This window comes from Lepeophtheirus salmonis, chromosome 4, assembly GCF_016086655.4.
Source record: "Lepeophtheirus salmonis chromosome 4, UVic_Lsal_1.4, whole genome shotgun sequence".
In the NCBI taxonomy this organism is placed as follows: domain Eukaryota; kingdom Metazoa; phylum Arthropoda; class Copepoda; order Siphonostomatoida; family Caligidae; genus Lepeophtheirus; species Lepeophtheirus salmonis.
The window spans coordinates 24290852-24304047 of record NC_052134.2 but is presented as its reverse complement, the minus strand read 5'-3'; the positions used below and the strand labels follow the sequence as shown (position 1 = coordinate 24304047).

Sequence of the window (13196 nt, the reverse complement as noted above, 5' to 3'; positions counted from 1 at the left end):
TTCAACTTGTTCCTGTACTCTTGAGCTGGCAAACAGTAAACCTGGAAAATTGGCAGACTCGAGATGACTTACTACTGTTAATCGTTTATCAGACTTTATGAAAGTAATCATAATCCATCAAAAAACTTGCAATTGCTTGTCAACTACGTGCTTAAAGTCTACGCTCCAGTGTGGTTCCTAATCAAGCAAAAAACGTATTTTAAGGATGGACCTACGCATTTTTTTTTTTTTTTTTTTTTTTTTTTTTAACTGATTGTTTGCTTTAGATTTTTAGCAGAAAATCTTTGGTCTGTTGAGGACCCTGTTATTGAAAGAAATATTTTTTTGCACATTTAGAAAACCTACTTGTCAGTATGTTGTTTGATAGCCACATTCGGGAGTTGGCATTCCGAAGAATAATAAAAGCTAGGGGAACTGAAATTAGCACTAAAAACAGAATATTTAAACCACCAAAAGTAAACTTTTATGAAAGAAACTACACCTAGTTTATTGTGTGGCACGAATGTCAAGTAACAGCACCACCGGTTCCCCGAAATATTTCTAATCATGGCTAAAAATTAGAAATTGCTTATTTTGATTGTCACACGCAATCAGTGGAAAGATGTGTTAAACTGGTAACAGATGCTTCAATAAGTGTAACTAACACTTGTTCTTGAGATACTTTTATAAGAAATGGATTGCAATCTCGAGCAGAAATAACAATTTTTGAAAACAAAAATAAGTTTAAATTCTGTGTTTTGTCGAGTATTATAATCTCTAATTTGTATTATTTTTCTATATTTTGGAACATTGATTTTAATAATAAAATAACTTTCAATAGTAATTTTTGTATTATTTTAGGCAATCAGTTTAATTATGGAAAAACATCAAATCAACAAAATTTGGAGACCGGTAGAGCCCTCCAAATAAGGCAAAATTTTAGAATCATTAATTTTAATATTAAAATAAAATATAGCCATAAAAGTTAAGGATCGATTTTGATCAATCTTGGAACTAAGATTATATAGAGTCACAGTAAGAGGTCATTACATTTTGAAAGATCAACGTCCAAGGTCAAGGTCAACGTCCCACCAAAAAATTCCCATAAGCGGAGGTTTTGCGCTCTACCGAGTGTCCATTCCTGTTTTAATGATAAACTAAACTAACCCTAATAATTCATTTTTGTATTATTTTAGACAAACAGTTTAAATCTGTGAAGACGTAAATTTTTACAAAACTTTGAAGAGCGGTAGAGACCTCCGAATGATGCACAATTTTTTTTTACTCTTACCGTTATTTGTGTAAAATTACGCAAATTTTGATACCTCTTGTGTATGTGTTTGCATAGCTCAAAAAAATAAAATAACGGACACCCTAATGTACATATGTACACATTTTGAGACTCTTAAATCCATTTTTATTTAAAAAACTATCATTTGAATATGAGGGAGATTTTTTTAAATTGCATTTCTTTATTCAACAATTCAAAGTCTTTTGAGTAATTTTTATATACAAATCTTAATACTTATAGATCCATTTTTTATTTTAAAAATTATAATTTCAATACAAAGAGGTGTTCAAGTTGGAAAAAATTTCAAACTTTTGGTCTTAATTTGTTAAATTTCGTAAACTCAATTTATAAAGTCAGATGAACGAAAATGAAAGGGGGTTTGCGGTATTTATTGTCGAAAATAAGTTTTATTGAGATGGTCGTTTTATTTTTAGCGTTCAGCATTTATCATCATACAGTAGTTTTTAGCGTTCCGTTCAACGTAAAATTCTTAAAGTAGAACAATAAATGGGGTTACAAGCTATACATTAGTCTTAGTTTTGTTTTTTGTTTTACAAATATCTTGTCTGCATGTTTTGTAAACATTTTTGTTTGTGCCTTTTATTGAAAATATAAAATTATTGATGTATTTCTTAATCCTTGTCTCCAATGCATGTTTTGATACCCTACCTTGTACTTTTTTGAATAATAATATGACGTCGACGCATATTTTAATGACACAAAATCTTATTTTCTAAATTTTAATGACTCGATCCAAATCACTTAAAATTATTTATCTACGACTTAGCTCTTTTAATTATTATAGGCCTACCCCGTAACAGTAATCAGGTATATGTGGAGTATTTTATTGAGACGTATGTGTGCAGAGGTTAGTATTTTTAACAAACCACCCCCCCACCCCACCCGCTATAACAAATGTTAAAATACGAACCTATCATGTGTCAAATATGTTCCTTTTAAATGTTGGAAAATTAAGTATGAAAAATATGATTTTGGCCAACATCAACACAAACCTAGTGTTTTCCCCGATTGCCCACAAAAAAATGTTGAAAAAGGTACAAAATGTAAAAGAGAATGTATCATAGGTATTATTAGCAACCGTTAGTTTTAGAGAAAATTTCAAAAGAAGTTCTGAAGGTATCCTTAAAGACAACATTTCTTTAGAATAAACTCTGATCGTGCTAGGCAATTCAATGAATAGAGTACATTCCGCGAGAATTAGTGGAACAAAAACCAAAAATCCCATTTTCAACGTTTAATATTCTGTGTTAAAAAAAATTGCGTTCTGGTTATTTAACGTACGTTCCTCTGAACGTCGCTTATTTTTGAGTTCCGTTAACAAGTCTGATTGAATCCGATAGAAAACTGCGAAAATCTTGTCAAAATTTTTATTGTAATTGAAGGTAATTTGAAAGCTTGATTTAGCAATATTGGAATGAAATTTCTCTAGATGTCCTACAAAATTGAATTGAATCAATGTTAAAGAGCTGTTACGAAGTTTTACAATTAAATTGTAATCATTTTTTAGAAAAAAAAATATTACAATAGTTTTCCTTGAATGAAAATTACTTAAAAACAAAATATATATTTTAGTATAAAACTAATTTATGTATCTCATACTGAGTTCTAGATTAATCAGTGCAGTTTAAAAGAAATCATAACCAAATTAGGAAGGATGGTGTTACCAATTTATTAACATATTAAGAACAACTAATGATACAGGCAATCCTGGTCTAATGGTCACCTGATTTAATTGTGTCCCAGGACTTAATGTAATTATGCAGTACCCATGCTGTTTCATAACATAAAATACTGTAGTTATTTTGTCCCTGCAATTCCCTGCCAATGGTCACACAAATGGTTACATATCTACTACATAGGTTCATAGATACACCTACTTTTTAAATTTATATAGAAAGTTGAGTACAAAAAAAAAGTGACCGACTCTAGATGAATCTTTCCCCATATTCTTCTTCCCCTTCCTCTCTACCTTAGAATAAATGTTATCCCATTATTGGCGAAAGGTAAATTGTATCTTTTATCCACTATTTTTATCTTTTGAATTTTTCAAAAATACCAAAGCCGGTTTAAGAGGTCACTTGCACTAAGCAGCCAATTTTTAAATTTCACTAACCTGAACGCTAAATAAAGGTTAATTCTATATAAGATTATGTTTCAGTATGATATTAAAGTCAAAGGAAAATCAGAAACAACAGAAAACACAAATAGTTATTAATTTCATAAACTCATAAGTAAATAAACAAATGCTTACGGCATGAGGGATCATTTTTTAATAGAAGCAACCAAGTATCAACCCATCTAAAATATTGGTTCCTTTCAAAATAATAGACTGATATTTAAAATAAAATGATAGTATAAATATTTATGTATATAAGTTAAGTTTGGTTTTTGATAAACATTTTTAACTGTTATTTTTCAATTTAATAATATAATTTTTGGTTATGTAATTTTTACAAGTTTATTGATAAAAATCTAAAATATAAGTTGCCATTATCATAAAAATATAAATACATCTCATAATTCTATGAAATAATTGGAAGAACTACGTTAGATTATATTGAATTATATATTTTGTGTTCAAACGATCCTTTTGTCAAACGGACTGATAAAATCTAATAGATCTATATTATTAATATTAATGTGACTTTAATTTTTATAAGAGAGGAAATGTTTAATGTGGATTAATACTCTTAAAAGCAATTGATCTTTAATTATGATGCAAATTTAGTTTGTTCCAAGTAATTATCAATATCAACATGCATTAGTTTAAAAAAAAATCTAATAGAAGATCCATACACAACATACTCGTACGTACACACTTGCACAGAACTTAGAAATACTTGTATTTATTTATTTTTGATTTAAATAATAACGTTGTTAACTTTATATTATGAAAATATATAACTTATGAAAACTTACAGTGACAGTTACAGTGATCTTGCTCTGAATGTAAAAAATATCTAAGCTATGCATAATGTAATTAATGATCAATTTTTTTTTTTAAATCTAAATCATTGAAATAGTTGTCAATACAATGATTAAGAATAAACAAGAAATAATTTTATAAGTGAAATGTCTTCATAAACTACAAAATAATAGATTTTTCTATTCTGTCTATCTACAATTTTATAATTCAGAAAAGACTGTTAAAACATTTAAAGGCTAATTATATATTTGTGTTCAAACGATCATTTTTTCAAACAGACATTTCGCTGATAAAATCTTATAGATCTATATTATTAATGTAATTTTTATTTTTTAAGAAAGGAAATTTTTAATATGGACTTGAAAACAGTATTTATTTTTTATTCTATTAAAGGGTAATAGAAACATGTGATGTGTACCGTTTGAAAAAAATTAATATTACCAAGGCCAGTAACTACATTGAACATAACATCTAGAGTAGTCCATGGATACATAAAAATAAATTTATACATTAATTAAATAACTAATTGTAAATTTAAAGGGACTATATTCCCTTTGTAACACAGTAAAATTATATTTTATACTATCTTTCAAGTGTTGTAAAATTGAATTCCTAAAAAGGGATAAATAAATATATTAATTATTTACCTCTATCTAGGATTAAAAATTCGAAAATGTTTAATAGATATACAATAACTTCTTAATAAAGACGAATAATGAAAATATAATTAATTTGTTTATATTTGAATAATATACATCCATCCTCAAACTTAATAGAAATACAAGGTTGTGCCATTATGTAATCGGGGTTGCTAGCATTTTTAATTTGATGTACGTACCTACTGCTGGGCAACACAGACAAATATGATGTCATAGAGTATAACAGTAGTAATCTAACAGTAACAGTCATTGATGGCGATATATAGCTACTTTTGGTAAAACTCTTTCACGTCACTATTAAAAAGCGTGGTGGAAGAGCAACATTTGTTGGAAAAACGTTATGGTATAACCTTATATTTCTATTAATCTTGAATCAAACCTATACTAAGTAGCAAGAGAAACTGAAAAACTGACTGCTAAGTGCAGGTTACCTCTCAAACAAAGTTTCCTATTTTGTAACATTTCTAAATTTGAAAACTAGTTATGGTTGCTTAGTCGGATGACACTTAAAAAGGGGGGCCGTTAAACGAGGCTTGACTGTATCAAAATTTTTATTTCCATAGATATTGTAATCAATGTACATACTTATATTTGTTGTAATTTTTGGATGATAAAATAAATAGACTAAGTAAAGATCAAATTTATGCAGTATAAATGTTAATTTTTATATTTCTTTTCTAAAGTGTAATATATATAATTTTTATCCAAATTAAGTCTTTAATTACAAATATAAACAAAATAAAAACCATAGTAAGAAATAAAGTCCATTAGTGAAGAAATTATTTTACACATTTTCCTATTAAGAATTTTACACAGTTTATGAGAAATTGTTTTCGGTAATACAAACACATTAATTTTAGGTCTCTAATTTATGGAGAAGTCAAGCATTTTTTCATCATTAAGAGTTTTATGTATACTGAACTATAAATCACATCTTTATATGGGAATCTAACCAGAAATTAGGCTTGCACACTAATGAATCAATTCCTCAAAAATGAGGATAACTTCGTATTTGTAGAATAATAACACTAAGATCCTATAAAGTTTATTTGATTTTTTTGTATAAAACTAAATAAACCATTTGTTGAGTATATTTTAATATTTCAAAAATGAATTAATTAATTCCGTCGTACTTTCAAGAAGCGTATTACAAGTTTGATAATTTCGAAGGATTTCTTCAGTATAAATATTATTGAAAGTATACTTTTGCACTAATATTCATTTAGTAATTCGTAGGAACTTGGGCACTTTGTGTAAGCTCCTCTTCCAATCACAAAGAGTATAATATACCCATTTTTATCACAATATAACAGGAAATAGATATTTAAAGAGTTTCAGACGTTTCAATCAGGACTTCTGAGTTCCTCACATCTAATACAAATCCATCATTAATAATTATGATTCCCTCTCTCACGTTGTTACATTATTGCAACCTTTCTTTCAAAACGAAACAGGATAGACAAAAAGTCCTTGATTAGATAGCCAAATCTTCCCAACTATAGAATTGTAATATAATAATTTTTGTGTATTGTTCACAGCTTAACAAGAGTTAATTTGAATGTAACAATTCAACAGAATACTGATGAGGGGTAACAAAATATAAAAATCGACAGCTGACAAAAACAATACAATTGTATATAGAGTAATACAATCTTTAACTAATTTTTTTAAAATAAAAATACATTTATTAGTTAGAGAAAAAATGTTTGGCATAATTATCGTTACAACGTTATAAACAAATGTTGAAGTATCAACATATTGAAATTATTCAATCAATAATTAATTGATAACAAATAATTTATAGTGTCAGGAACAAAATTTAAATTCATATTGTAAAACTTATGTACTACGCCTCAGAAACTTGGTTAAAAGTATTACAATTAAAATTAAGAAAAATTCTACAAGTGGTAATAATTGGCTTTATACCAATTAAGTGAAGCGCATTTTTTATTTCTCTTTTTGAAAAAAAAGTTGATATATATTTAAGATGTGTTTAATATTTTGAAAAGCTTTTTAAAAGTAGAAAATTTACCTAAACTCTTGAAAAGACGTTCAAATAAACTTTTTGCTAGTCCCAGCAAATTATTTATTGGTAAATAATAAAGTTCACGTTAAAAAAATATATTTTTTTACTATTATCTAAGAACCGTTAAGGATGAAGTATTTTAGATATTGTATAACTAATTTTTGATGATTCTTATACTGTAGAATTAAATATATCTAATAATCAATAAAAAATTAATTATTGTTACTTGAAGAAAAACCATTATCATTAATTTCTAGAAATGTTGTATTTTATAATATTATTTATATCAAATTTATTTAGGGAATCATCTATAACATTTTTAAGTAAGAATTACTAATTAGTCCATCTTTCAAATTCATAAAATTGATTGAAAATATCACAAAAAAATGGTTTCACTTTGGGGCTTATGTTGATTGTAATAAATAATAACAAGATTTGAGCTCGAAATGAATGAAAAGAAAACATGCATCTTACCAGTGGGGGAACGGCATCGTGAATTCGATACGAAGGATATTACGTTAAAGAAAAAAGTCCATATATTAGGTATAGAATATACAAAATATGGGGAATTAAATAGCAATTGGTATACACTGCAGGATATGATACAACTTTCACAATGGAGGTACTTGAATCTTCTGACTAGGATTGAATTTTATAATAACTTCGTTATTCCCTTGGTGTTATATAAGTCCTCAGCTCTGCCTAGCTTAGCAGACCAGGTAATCAAAAAGGAAGGAAAATTGGTTTTGGGTATTTTCCGTAAAATTCAAGAGAGAGATGGCTAAGATATCGTCTCGCTACGTCAACACCAACAAGTCGAAAAAAGATTAAACTGAGATGTTCTGCTCTTTCTGCAAGGAAGTCATCCTTCCATCTTTTTTATGAATAAAGTAGAGTGATACCTGTAAGGGAAATCGTAGAACACAAAATTAGGGACGGAATAAAACTAAAAAAAAGAAGATTGGCTGGTGGCTATAACACCGACGACTCGGCCCCACCTAAAGGCTGGCGCAGTCATCACAAAAGTTATCTGCATTTCATACTTCACCTGGACTATGGGCTCTATAATAAAGACGAAGGGGCTGGAGTATTTCAATGACAGACAACTGAGGGTGCTTCAACCGTTTTGAACATTGTTGTTGATGGATAATTATTTATGAGAACTGGATCGAGATCCTCTCTTCTCTTGGAGTGCTAGCTTGCCTATCAGATCTACCGGTTTTATATGTGTATATATTTAATATTACTGAGACTTCATTAATAAAAGGACTACACGTACGTAACCATGGAAATTTATTTTCCCTCCTTTTATCTTTTTTCTCTCCACATATTGTTTACTGCAGTTTTAAGAGTTGTATCTGTGAATCGGCTTCCTCCTTGTGATCCTTGAACAATACCTGATCGCTGTATTATCCCTTTTTGCACTTCAGGCAACCCCAATTATGAAAAAACAGAAGGTCTAACTTTTCACAAGTAACAAACTACTGAAAATTATCATATATTTTAAGTATCAATACTCTCATTACAGATTTCCTCATGATCCAAATGTGAGAAAAAATTGGATTAAAGCAATCGAAAAATAAGAAAAAATTAGAAATATCCATCTAATTTAAAAAAGTAGCCGTCAATTTGCTCACTTCATTTTCATTCAAATTGTTGCATCACCGAGAGTTGCGATTCGTTGACTCGGAGGAAGAAGAAAAGGGAGTCTCAAGTTCTTCAGCGGTGGAGATTAAAAAAAGGGTCAATTCCTAATGTATTCCCAAATGCACCTTTCTACCTCAGCCAACCTCTTCCTGCGACTCGAAGCATAAATAGTTTATCTCAAGAAGAAAAAAAAAATGAAACTCTTCAACTTAAGCATGAGCTTCAGGTGGACAGTAATTTTGATGATGCCAAATGTGACTCCCTTTTTGACCTTAAAAATAAGTTAGATGAAATCTATTTTAATGAAAAAAGTGTTTAGTATGCTATTTTTATGTTAATTACAGATGAGACAGAACTTGTCGATGGATTAAACGTTCTGATGAGAAAATGCTCAGAAGAAATCTTCATATTCTTGATGTCCAACAATAATGATGAAGGCCCACAAATCTTGAGTTGCTTACTTATTAAGAAAAACTTGCAATATGAAGCTTTTTATAATGGCGTAAAGATCTCTTACTCTCCCTTAAAGTGTTACATCAACAACCTTAATTTTACGAAAGTAAATTCCATTCATGATGTCAGGGAGTTAATTATTTACCTCAAAAGAAAAGAGCAAAATATATCAGATATCATCCAAAATGGTTTGATGAAATCTGCTCAAGCTTTACTGGAGAAGCTGATATTTACAGCTTGGAAATTATTGAGAAGAAAAAAGTAATCTCCGCATGTGAGCAAATCCTTTACGCTTATTCTTTAAAAACAAATCGGGACACATCAAGGACATTATCTATTGCAAGTTCCTTAAAAACTAAAAGTTTTTCTGTGTATAGATTTCTTCGAAAGGAAAATTTGTTGACGATACTCCATCCTAATCACATCAGTAAAATGACAAAAACAATTAATGTGTCTACAGGTTTCACGGAAGTTACTAGAGCTTACCTATCCAAAAGAATTGACTATATCTAGTAGAGAAAAGATTTGTCATCTCATAACGGATGAAGTTTATACTGCAAAGCAAGTACAATTTCACCGCGGGAAGCTGAGTGGCCTTGAAAATGATAGTGTCTATTACCTTTAGTGTGTTCATGCTTTCTAGTAGTGTTGGTGGATCATATGAGGTTACAATTCAAATAATACCATCTCATATGCAGAGTCATTCAGATATTACCAAATATTTGAACTTTTTAACTAAAGAAGTCACCAAATTGGGATTTGAAGAAATAGGTTTTGGCAGACAATCAAGCTTCGAATAGACGGGCTATTAAGCAAGACTTTTGCCAAGGAGAGTTCAAACGGTCCATTTCAAACCAGCTGATCCAGAAAACCCATTTTTCCTTGTTTGATGAATTGCATATTTATAAATGTATAAGAAACAATTGGAAAAAAGAAACAATTTTTGAATGTCCAGATTTCGATGGCGAACAAATAGGCTCTCACAATTGGATTCATATTTTGGAACATTATCGGATCGATTCTGTAAATAATACGAGGATGGCACATCGTTTGAATGAAAAACTCTCAATCCAACATTAAATGAAAAAACACTTGTGAAACTTTGTGACATCATATTTCATGATAGTACAATAAGTGGCATGCAGTATTATTATTATAAAGGCGATCATCAATTTAACTCTACTCGTAATTTCTTAAAAATAATAAGTGGTGGAATATGATAAATATTAGGAGCTCCAGATCTGGAAAACGCCACAAAGACTAGACTCTAGAGCCTTTCACATCAACAGACTATGAACAGCTCAAATTTCTCAGAAAATTTGCATCATGGATTCAATTCTGGTTTGAGGAGTCAAAGAAAAAAAAATTCTTTGACTAAAGAAATATTTGAGGCTATTTATCAAACTTCTTCATCTTTAGATGCTGCTGTTTGCTACTTACTAGAGAAAAAGGGGTTTGAATTGGATTTGTCTGAAAATTCCTGAGTGATTGCATTGAGCAGAGATTTGGTCAATATAGAAGCATGAGTGGCTGTAGTTAATATAGTACAATATGAGAGTTACTTCAATCAGAAAAGGCCATCAGACTTAGGGACATTGTGAAGTACACAAATTAGACTTGAAAAATAATCAGTGAAAAATAATCAGTGAAAAATAGCCAAACTTATCGGAAAAACTAATAAGATTTGAATCAATCAGCAGAAAATTCAAGAATGACTGTCAAATAGGTTCTTCTTTTATAAATTTGATGATAGAAAAATAACCATTTGACTTCATTTCATACCATTAGATGATACAAAGAAATGCCTTAGGTGTTACAGATGCTTCTTTTGAATGTGAGATTTCAACTTAGGGGCCCAGTCAAAAATATGGGGTAGCAAATTAAAAGAATATAATTTATTTACCATTTTGAATTTAAAAAAATAATTATTTCCTTATTTTTATAAATAAATTTTCATTTGGCCAAAAAGTAACAACACTGCCTTTGTCGTCTTATGTACCCTACTATAGCTGTGTATTTATAATTTTTTTAAATTTGTATTCTCTTCGACTTATTTAGGTACGTTTCTTTTTGTGATGACGGCTCTTTTAACGCGTAGTCCTTTTAATCATGTATTCCTAGTATATATATATATTGAAGAGAGGAAAGGAGGGATAAATAATTATTTCATATATTGAATGTCAATAATTGTTTTTATTTATGTAATATTTTCTTCTTACGTGTTTTTAACGGTATTAAAAAAAAATTTTAAACTATTATAATTCAATATTATGTTTAGAAGAATAAATAACTAGATAGTTTGAAAAAGGAAAAAAGAAATAATATTTGTAAGAAATCTTATAATAATTACTGAAGGAGAGTAGGTTTTTGAAATAATCGATAATTTTTTTCCAAGAGAAAAGCATCCACTTGTGCGCTGTAATAGATGGTGTACCAGTATCTGGTAGCATAAAAATCTTAGTTGTCGACGTCACAATTCAATTAATACTGTTATTTCAGCAGTAAATAAGATCCAGGCACATACCCTCAATTCCAGACTGCTATGACAGCTTGGCATTGATAAGGATGAACAGTTTTAACGTTTATTCCTACACAGAAGTTACATGATTATCAAAGGGAAACTTTTTTATTCTTCCTTTACTCTAAAACTGGGTTTTGTGATGATCTAAAGAACATTAAGGATGACATTGCTTATTGTAAGGTATATTCACAAAATTCATTGAAATTATTTTTTAGTTGCAAGGAAATTATACCAATCATTTTTAAGTAATATCTGTTTTCTCAACCATCCTCTCTAAGTGTAAGTTATTGAAACAAAATTTAGATCTCCATAAACTTCACCAGTTATCAAGTGGCAGTGAATTGGATAAATAAAATAACATATCAATCACCTTCAGGTGTATTATGCTCTCCTGGAAGAGTTGCAAAGATACATGTCTGAACGACATCAGGATTTTTAATGCTAATAGTACCAGACTGGGTTGATATCATATGTCTTAGAAAATATCCTCTATCCAGTATTATGAAATAAGGAGAAAATACATTTTATTGCAGAATTAGGAGCTTACATTTTCAAATGGTGGGATTTTTTCAGCTTCGAAAAAAGCTTTAGACGCTGAATCTATCAATTCTTTTTCTTTCTCAAAGTGAGAAGCTGAATTGGCCGTAGATGATCACCTTGATATTGAAGGAGTGGATAGATAACTGGGTAAGTTGGTCTAAATTCAAGAAACAGTATCTTCTTTTAAGCGAGGCTTCGGCGCTTTCCCATCTGGTATTTTCTTCTTCTTTCTACTAGAATTCATATCCAAAGACTCATAAGTAAAATCATCAGGGTAAAAATGAAGCGAGCATACAACTAAAAACTTACTAAAAATAAGAAGTAGATTTCCTAGTTAGGTCATTCTAAGCTTGTTCATTTGATTGGAAAAGAAGGGCTAGAAAGAACTTTGCCCTAAAAGTTATCACCTTTAAAGAGCTAATAGCCAAAGTCAATTAATATTATTGTTATTGAAGGTTTTAATTAATGATGTGAGTAGAATTGTAGAGGGGGGGGTCATTGTTAGGGATGTAAAATTGGTGAGCATGTTAGTATTAATTGGTAACCTGGAAGATATAAGTGTTGTTATAGATTTTTTTCTCTCTATTTTAAAAAAACGTATTAGCAAACAAGGAAAAATAAAGTTTTAATAATGATTTTTTCAGCAGATATGTAGTCTATCAAAGTTCCCAACATATAATTTTAATGTTTCATCAATACTCCGAAGAATGAAGCCAACTTTCATATCCTTACTCATAGACTCTTAATTCATGTAACATTTGTTCATAAGTAAAAATTTCTTGTGAGTGTATTTATTACCGTGACCGGAAGTTATTTCAATGCCCTTCAAGGTCCCTTTTATCAACACCAGTGGAAATGCCTTACCGTCTGAACCAATGACACCGAGCATCATGGCATTGGCTGGGTGTTTTGGACGCCCGGTGAATTTTACCACAGATTGGGTCTTGGCAATGTACCAATTTCTGTGGGAGTTGCTGACTGATTCATATATGAAAAAAAATATTGGGAAAAATGAGGTCTTTCCTATTGGGGTTCTTCAATTTATAAGAGGATCTTTGATCATTTTAGGCTCTTTTCCACTGTAAAGCCGTCAAACCCTGAACTTTTGTTACATCCCTAGACTTGACGCCCAA

The 13196-nt window shown here is 29.7% G+C and overlaps 2 long non-coding RNA genes across 5 annotated transcripts; one reads left to right on the top strand and one right to left on the bottom strand.

The window, feature by feature from the left end:
- Positions 1-5525: 5525 nt before the first annotated feature.
- Positions 5526-8037, bottom strand: LOC121116344 (uncharacterized). Its single transcript, XR_005863828.2, has 3 exons — positions 7901-8037; positions 7377-7804; positions 5526-6372 (listed from the first exon to the last, which is right to left on the bottom strand). It is a non-coding gene; the product is annotated as an uncharacterized lncRNA (long non-coding RNA).
- Positions 8038-8052: 15 nt separating this feature from the next.
- Positions 8053-11028, top strand: LOC121115584 (uncharacterized). 4 transcript variants are annotated; one of them, XR_011779730.1, is made up of 4 exons: positions 8053-8177; positions 8246-8375; positions 8431-8831; positions 8894-9201. It is a non-coding gene; the product is annotated as an uncharacterized lncRNA (long non-coding RNA). The 4 variants fall into 4 exon arrangements; XR_011779729.1 differs by having other exon boundaries at positions 8431-11028; XR_005863598.2 differs by lacking the exon at positions 8053-8177 and having other exon boundaries at positions 8184-8375.
- Positions 11029-13196: the final 2168 nt, after the last annotated feature.